The sequence below is a fragment of the Lotus japonicus genome, chromosome 2 (genome assembly GCF_012489685.1).
Source record: "Lotus japonicus ecotype B-129 chromosome 2, LjGifu_v1.2".
NCBI lineage: Eukaryota > Viridiplantae > Streptophyta > Magnoliopsida > Fabales > Fabaceae > Lotus > Lotus japonicus.
The window spans coordinates 53,884,242-53,893,550 of NC_080042.1; the positions used below are offsets into that span (position 1 = coordinate 53,884,242).

The following is a 9,309-nucleotide window of genomic DNA, read 5'->3' on the forward strand; positions in this document are numbered from 1 at the left end:
CAAGAGTCCAAGAGGGTAGAACCCTCCGATTGCGAGAGCAAGAAGTTGAGAATGCCAACCGAACTCTTCGGGAACTTACTTCGGGGTCAATGAGCTTTGACTATCCCGGAAGTATTGTTATCCCCGAAGGAGTGGGGAACTTTTGAGTTAAGACTAGCATTCATCAACATGGTGAGCCAAAGCCAATATGGTGGAGGTTCCTCGAAAGATCCTCATGCTCACATGGAAAGGTTCATCCGTAATTGCAACACTTATCGGGTGATCAATGTTCCTTCTGATGCAATTCGGTTGAGCCTATTTCCATTCTCTTTGAAGGACGCAGTAGAGGATTGGCTAAATTCACAACCTCAAGGGAGTCTCACTACTTGGGAAGACCTTGCAGAAAAGTTCACAATGAGGTTCTTCCCAAGGTCCCTTTTGAGGAAATTGAAGAATGACATCATGACTTTCGCACAATCTGCAGATGAAAATCTTTATGAGGCTTGGGAGCATTTCAAGAAGCTTTTGAGGAAATGTCCTCAACACAATCTCACCCAAGCTGAGTGTGTTGCGAAGTTCTATGATGGTTTGTTATACTCATCAAGGTTTGGCTTGGATGCAGCTTCAAACGGGGAGTTCGATGCTCTTCCCCCACAAGCGGGGTATGACTTGATAGAAAGAATGTCGGTGAGAGCCATGAACTCCGAGAATGAACGCCAAATCCGAAGAAGTGCTTTTGAAGTTGAAACTTATGATAAGCTCATAGCCTCCAACAAGCAACTCTCCGAGGAAGTAGCGGAAATCCAAAAGCATATAAAGGAGACCAAGTCAATCGGAGCAAGAATAATTTGTTCGGAGTGTGAGTTTTGTGGTGGATCTCGTGCTAGTAACCAGTGTACTGTTAATGATGGTGATAGCGAGACCAGAGCATTAACTCAAGGAGGAAAAGCTCCAACCACAGAACATGGGCCTTTTGTCCAGCCGCAAGTTGTTGGGAAGACGGTTGGCAAGAGGAGTCTAGAGGAGCTGATCGAGAGATTCATTGATCATTTAGCAAGCAATTACAAAATCCAAGAGATGGCTATAAAGAGCTTGGAGAGTCAATTGGGACAGCTAGCAAAGCAAATGTCCGATAATCACCAAGGTAAGTTCTCTTCTGAAACTTTAGCTTTGACTGAGCAAGAAAATACTACTGTTGTTTCTACTAGGAGTGGAAGAGTGTTGTATGAGGCAGAGAAAAAAGATGAGGGAGAGAAAAATGAGGAAGCTGAGGAAGAGAGAGATGAGGGTGTCATGGAGAAAAAAGCGAGAGAGCCCATTAGAACTAGAGTTGTAAACACTCATACTCCTGAACACCGCAAGATTCCATTTCCCAAGGCTTTGGTGAAGAAAAATTTGGATAAACAATTTTCTAAGTTCTTGGAAGTTTTTAAGAAACTCCATATTAATATTCCTTTTTTCCGAAGCCTTGGAGAAAATGCCAATCTATGCTAAGTTCAGGAAAGATATCCTCAGTAAGAGAAGAAATTTGAGTGAGGTTGATGAAATTATCATGATGACTGAAGAGTGTAGTGCCATTTTGCAAAGAAAGATGCCTAAGAAGAGAAGAAATCCCGAGAGTTTTACTATTCCGATGGAGATTGAGGGGTTAACTGTGGTAGAAGCCTTGTGTGATTTAGGAGCGAGTATCAACTTGATGCCGCTTAGTATGTTTGAAAGGTTGAAGTTAGGTGAGGTTACCCGAACTATGATTTCTTTGCAAATGGCGGATAGGTCTTTAAAAACCCCTTACAGGATCATTGAAGATGTTGTGGTTAAGGTGGATAAGTTTGTCTTTCTAGTGGATTTTGTCATTCTAGACATGGAAGAGGACTCAAAAGTCCTTCTCATACTGGGGAGACCGTTCTTAGCCACTGGTGAGGCTGAGATTAAAGTGGCTAAGGGAACTCTAACTTTGAAAGTGGGTGAAGATGAGGTCCTCTTCAATATTTTTGACTCTTTGAAACACCGAGCGGATGAGGAAGTTTTCCGATGTGAAGTGGTGGATGAGCTCGTGTGTGAAGATTTTGCTAGGATATCTATTAAGGACCCCTTGGAAACAACAATCATGGAGGGGATAGAGATAGAGGACCAAAATCTTGAGAGAGAACTTGATTCTTTGTACCATGAGGTGAATGCTTCTCTATCTCAATTAGAATATGTCTCATCCCTTTCCACCAAAAGGATTTGGAAAGAAGAATTAATTAGGGATGAGGAGATTCTGATTGAGGAGAAGAGTGAGCTCAAGCCACTCCCTTCCTATCTTAAGTATGCTTTTCTTGAGGAAGGTGAGAATAAACCTGCTATTTTGAGTAGTGCTCTCACTCCCTTGGAAGAGGAGAAACTTCTCAGAGTTTTGAGGGATCATAAGTCAGCTTTGGGTTGGACTATTGATGATATCAAAGGTATTAGCCCTGCGATATGCATGCATAAAATTTTGCTGGAAGAAAACTACAAACCTATAGTCCAACCTCAAAGGAGACTTAACCCTTCCATGAAGGATGTGGTGAGGAAAGAGATAATTAAATTGCTTGATGCAGGTGTTATTTATCCAATTTCGGACAGTGAATGGGTAAGTCCTGTTCAAGTGGTTCCCAAGAAAGGAGGCATCACTGTAGTTTCCAATGAGAACAATGAATTGATTCCCACTCGTCAAGTGACGAAGTGGAGGGTTTGTATTGACTACCGAAGGCTGAATTCGGTAACTAGAAAGGATCACTTTCCTTTGCCTTTCATAGATCAAATGCTTGATAAGTTGGCTGGGCATCAATACTACTGTTTTCTTGATGGCTATTCCGGGTACAACCAAATTTGTGTTGCACCGGAAGACCAAGAGAAGACGGCATTCACTTGCCCTTACGGCGTGTTTGCTTATAAGAGAATGCCAATTGGGCTTTGCAATGCCCCAGGCACTTTCCAAAGGTGTATGTTTGCTATTTTCTCTGACTTGATAGAGACTTGCATCGAGATTTTTATGGACGAATTCTCTGTTTTTGGTCCAAATTTTGATGCTTGTCTAGGGAATCTAGCTTTGGTTTTGAAGAGATGTCAAGAGACCAACTTGGTCTTAAATTGGGAGAAGTGCCATTTCATTGTTAGGGATGACATAGTGCTTGGACACAAGGTGTCCGAAAAGAGGATTGAGGTTGATAAAGCTAAGATTGAAGTTATTGAAAAGCTCCCTCCCCCAACTAACATCAAGGGTATTAGGAGTTTTCTCGGGCATGCTGGTTTCTATAGGCGGTTTATTAAAGACTTTTCCAAATTAGCTAAGCCTATGACCAACTTGCTTGAAAAGGAAGCACCTTTTACTTTTGATGAAAATTGTTTGAAAGCTTTTGAGTCTATTAAAGAGAGTTTGGCGACAGCCCCTATTATTGTTGCTCCGGATTGGTCTCTACCATTTGAGATCATGTGTGACGCTAGTGATCTAGCTTTAGGGGTTGTCTTGTGTCAAAAGAAAGAAAGAGTGTTGTATGTGATATACTATGCAAGTAGAGTATTGAATGAGGCCCAAAGGAACTACACTACAACTGAAAAAGAGTTGTTGGGTGTAGTCTTTGCTTGCGAGAAGTTTAGGCCTTACATCTTGGGTTTTAAAGTTATTGTTCATACTGACATTGCTGCTTTGAGACATTTGTTTTCTAAACAGGACTCTAAGCCAAGGTTGATTCGATGGGTCTTACTCCTTCAAGAGTTCGACCTTGAGATCATTGACCGGAGAGGCAAGGACAATGGAGTGGCAGACCATTTGTCGAGATTAGAAGGTGGGGCATGCAACCCAATACCTATTCAAGAGGAGTTCCCGGATGAGAAACTCCTAGTTGTTTCCACCGAGGAACCCCTACCCTGGTATGTACATTTTGCTAATTTCCGTGTTGCTGGACTTATTCCCCATGACTTGACCTGGCAGCAGAAGAAGAAATTTCTGCATGATGCAAAATCATACCTCTGGGATGATCCTTTCCTTTTCAAAATCTATTCTGATGGAGTCATAAGAAGGTGCATCCCAGATGTTGATTTTGAGAAAATTCTTTGGCATTACCATGGATCAAGTTATGGTGGACATTTTAGTGGGGAGAGGACCGCTGCTAAGGTTCTCCAAAGTGGTTTATATTGGCCCACTCTGCATAAAGATAGTAGAGCTTTTGTTGAGAGTTGTGATAGATGTCAGCGGACTGGCAACATTTCAAGGAGAAATGAGATGCCCATGAAAAATATTTTGGAAATTGAGTTGTTTGATGTTTGGGGCATCGATTTCATGGGACCTTTCCCACCTTCTTTTGGTTGCCAGTATATTTTAGTGGCTGTTGATTATGTTTCTAAGTGGGTTGAAGCCGCTGCACTCTCAACAAATGACTCTAAGGTGGTGGTTGCTTTTCTGAAAAAGAACATTTTCACTAGGTTTGGTGTTCCTAGGGCGATTATAAGTGATGGAGGCACTCACTTTTGTAACAGAGCTTTCGAGTCTCTCTTGGAAAAATACGGTCTTAAGCACAAAGTGTCTACCCCCTATCACCCCCAAACTAGTGGGCAAGTTAAGATTTCTAATCGGGAGTTAAAACCTATTCTTGAAAAGGTGGTAGAGTCTTCCATAAAGGATTGGTCAAGGAAACTTGACGATGCTTTATGGGCCTACCGAACCGCTTTTAAAACTCCGATTGGTACCTCTCCTTTCAACCTAGTTTTTGGGAAAGCGTGTCACTTACCTGTCGAATTAGAACACAAGGCCTATTGGGCCATAAGGAAATTGAATTTTGATTGGAAAGTTGCTAGCGAAAAGAGACTCTTGCAATTGAATGAGCTTGATGAGTTTCAACTCCGAGCTTATGAGAGTGCTAGCATCTACAAGGAAAGGACAAAGAAGTGGCATGATAGAAAGATTCTGAATAGGGAATTTGTCTCAGGGCAATTAGTGCTACTCTTCAATTCTAGATTGAGACTATTCCTTGGGAAACTTAAGTCTAGATGATCTAGACCCTTTGTGATCAAGAGAGTGTACCCTCATGGTGTTGTTGAGGTTGAAAACCTAGAGACCAAGAATACTTTTACTGTGAATGGGCAGAGGTTGAAAGTGTACCTAGGTGGTGAGGTATTGAAGTTGGAAACCATGTTTTTCAGACCTTCAACTTGACAAGGAGGATAGTCTACATAAGACTATAACAATGGGCTGCTTGGGAGACAATCCAAGTCTTGTTTTATTTTGCATGTTTGGTTGTTGCATTTTGCAGGGAATGGGAGCCTGAAGTTTAGAAATAAGAGGTGGATCTGAGGCCTCCGTTGTGTTTGGTAAAAGAGGTTATCCCTACTCTCTTAGCAAAATTCATGCATTGTTAGCATATTTTTCCTTTGTAGTGTTTCTTTATCTTCTCAATCATGCATTTTTTGTAAATAGAGTCTTTTGTGTCTGGGTTGTTATTTCCCTATACATAGATGACATGCTTCAGAGTTTTGCTCTCTCACATGATGCTTGTTTTGAAAATATTTTTAAGAGGATACTTTGTGTTGTTTTTTGGGGAGTGCTTGTATGTTGGGAAAGAGAGGATGAGACTTCGGTCTTCTAAATGTGTCTTGATGATTGAGTTGATGTGAGTCCACAGGGGTTCATCTTTGACCCTTCACTATAAATCTTCCTGGAGGATCCTGACTCACTTGCACTTCTTGGTTCTGTGTTGAATTCATTCTCTGCTTGCTTTAAGAGACTTGCATTCCTGAGACTTGTAGGTTTTCTTGGACTTCAGAGCTTGTACTGTACATCTTTATCCCTAGTCAACCCTATTGACCCTTTTGGAGAATTCTTTGTTATCCTAGTTGTGTGGGCTGGCTGTTTGGTTGGAGAATGGGGAGTTGTGGTCTTTAAATTGTTTTGGAGCTAAATAAAGTTTGAAATGTCTCTTGCCCCAAGAGTAAAAAAAAACACAGAAGAAGAAAAAGGAAAAAGCTCCTAATCAAGTTGGAGTTGCAAAAAGAAAAAAAAAAGTTGAAAAAGGGGGGGGTCAAGAGACTTGTGTTAGAAAAGTCTGTGTTGAAAGCTCCGGGTGTCTAATAAGACCACACTCAAACTTGTGTAATCATAGTTTTCCTTAGGGACCACCTACCTTGTGCTTCACCTAGCCAACATTGCAACTCTTTTGAAGTCTCATTGTTAATGCATTGTCAACTTTAGTTGCTCTTGAGTGAATGATTCCCAGAACCTGTGAACTTGCTTGTGTGCTCAGTGTACTAAACAATTGTCTCATGCTAAGATGTTAGTTCTAAATGTGTCTCATAGTGGACTCTAATTCTTCTTTATCTAAGTGTAGCATGAAGTTGATTGTTGTATCTTCCTCTTGGAACTAACTGCATTCACTTGATCTCCCGGTTTTCTGATAGTGTATCCCTCTTTTGGCGTGTGTGTTGGGAGTAATTCTTGGAGCTTGAGGGCAAGCTAATCTTAGTGACGCTCGAGGGCGAGCTGTCGTTGAGTATAGTGGTGTGATGACCCTAGTTTAGTGGTGTTTTTAGGGTCATTCCTTTGTTAGTTTTGCGTCTTTTTCTTGAGTCTCATGTAGTGTTTCATGCATTATCATGCATTTTTTTTCTTTCTTTGTGCTTTTATTTTATTTTGGTATTTTTGTAGTTTTATAGGGACCTTTCGTGCATTTTGAATAGCTAGAGGACTTGCATATCTTTTCTATTTTAATTTAAGGTTCTCTTTGCTAATTAACTCTTGAAGCTTCTAGATCTCCTTTACTTCGTGCCTAAGTTACCAGGTCTGAAACTGATGAATGACGAAGGTCAAGTGGCTTGGTGTATTGAAGAAAGGGTTAAAGAGGCTTGAAAAGGAGTTAAGAGGAAGTTCTAAAGGTTTTCCAATGAAGTCAGAGCGCCTAGGCGTGCTCCATTGGCGCCTAGGCGCCAATTGCTATATTCCAGGTTTTGGAATTGGCGCCTAGGCGCCAATTACCTTCCAGAGAGCTGGTTTTGAGCTGGAATTGGCGCTCATGCGCTCTGAATTGGCGCCTGAGCGCCCAATCTCGCTTGTTTTGCCTATAAATTGGTTTTTAGACATTTCTCTTGGAACCTTTTTTGTCATTTTATCATATTTTCATAAGTTAGAAGAGAGGGTTTGAGTTCTGGAGCTTGAGGAGCTTTCTCTAAGTCCTATGTTCCAGGTTTCATCTTTGCTTTCTTGTGTGGATTTCATAGCCATGCTTGGCTAAAACCCCTTTTGCTTTGGGTTCTTTGTAAGACTTTGAATGTTTTAGCTTTCATTCCTTTTCTATTCATGTTGTTCTGAGTAAACCCTTGAATCTCACTCCTATGCTTAATCTTTCAAGCTTGAATGCATGCTAGTTTTTTACTTTTCTATAATTATAACGATAGTTTGTTATAGAATTGAGACTTGTTGTGAGATTACCTCTACTATACTTGCTGCTAGGAATAGAGGAAGGGTTGGGGTTTGTTGGCCTGAAATGTATGCTTAGTGCTTCTAGCAAATGTTTAGGTTATCAAAGAATTGAACCTATCTTTTGATTGGAAAGGGTTTTCTTTACGAGGCATCGATAGATGGCTATCTAGGCTAGAACATCAAGGAGAGACTCAGGATTTATTGAATAGGAAGGTTTGCTAAAACTGAATTAGTTGAACAAGAACCCAAGGCAATCTCATTTCTGAATTTCAATCGCTTTATTACTCGTTCACTTGTCTTTTACATAACCAAAGAAACAATCAACCTTTAAAACTGAATTTTACTTGCTTTCCAACCTTGAACTTGAATCTTGAACTGACTTTGCAATCTAATTCCCTGAGGTTCGATAATTTAAAATCGGGTAGATTATGTACACTTGCAGATTGACCAACAGTCAGCAAGAGTGAAAATAGATTAATAAGGGGAGTACTAGGGGTACTCCAAGCCCACTACAACAGACCAATACAAAAACTCATAATTTGTACAAGAAACTAGCACCCACAACTCAGCCAAAACCAACTATAGAACAAACTAAGGCTATGGTTTCAGACTTTGTTTTAATAGGCAGAGACTTCAACCTTCAAGCATACATAGCCACGAAACCGACTCGCATAGTCTCAAAATAAGAAAATAACAAGACTTAAGACTTCAATTAGTAATACAACATACAACTGCTCTTTGCAACATGATAGCAACCCCACAACTTGTATTCAATTTCTCCCACTTCACCAGCGACATTCGGCATAATAGCAGCCTGTTTCCAGACCTCCTGTCACCGACTCTCAAAGCAAGTTCTTACATTTGTTATCCAATCACAAACTGAGTATTGAGAATTCTTGTTTCTCACCCACAGCCAATTCCAAACTCTCAGTTGGGCAATCTCCAGCACTCTCGCTACTTCCATTTGGTCATTCTTGAAGATGATTGTGTTCCATTGCAACCATAATGACCACACTACAGCAAGCCAAATCGGATTTCCCCTCGCAGCTAGAGGGAGGTAACAGGGTGAAGCTATAGGGATGACAACAAGATATGGATAATCAAAGGAAAAATGGGTGGTAAAAGGAAAATCTCTTACATCGGAGGAAGAGCATTACAACTTCACCTACATTTCAAGCGAAGAAGATAGAAACTGGACAAGGAGAAAAATCGTTGAAACCCTTGGGAGTGTTAAGAGCATAGAAAGCATACAATCCTACATGTGGGACAATGGCCTTGTATCCATTGGAGTCAAGCAATTGGGGACCAAGTAAGTTTTACTTGAGTTTGAAAGTTAAGAAGAAAAGTTGGAGTTGGCGCAAAAAAAGTACAAGTGTCTTGGTATGGATCAAGGTCCAAAGAGTTCCACTTCATGTGTGGAATCCTAGTTTTTTCTCAAAGGTGGCAATGGGCTTTGAGAGCCTTGTGTGTAGGGATATGGATACTTTGATGAACTGAAGACTTGATGAAGCACGCTTACAGGTGAATAGTTCAGTCCCCATTATCAATGACTAAGTAATGGATGTGAAGGTGGATGATGATGTGTTTAGACTATATATAGAAAAGGACCACTGCACCAGTATGCATTTACAGCAAAGAATCGAGGTAGTAGGCCCATAATCAATGTTGGAAGAGGAGGAAACACAAGAAGAATCTAAAGAAGCATAAGGTGACACATAGGTGAAAGGGGACGACTCGACGAGACAAGGTGATGACCAAAGAATGACACTAGAAGCAGAGGCAAAGGAAGATGGTAGTCCTCATAACAAATCCGAAGATGATGGAGGAATAAGCATAGGCAAGGGGGAGGATATTCTCGTTGTTGCAACATAGGTCTTGCCTCAAAGGGATGGAGACGATGA

At 40.9% G+C, this 9,309-nt stretch overlaps 1 non-coding gene across 1 annotated transcript; it reads right to left on the reverse strand.

The window, feature by feature from the left end:
• Nucleotides 1-423: 423 nt before the first annotated feature.
• LOC130741566 (small nucleolar RNA R71) lies at nucleotides 424-530 on the reverse strand. The gene has a single exon (XR_009020458.1). It is a non-coding gene; the product is annotated as a small nucleolar RNA R71 (small nucleolar RNA).
• Nucleotides 531-9,309: the final 8,779 nt, after the last annotated feature.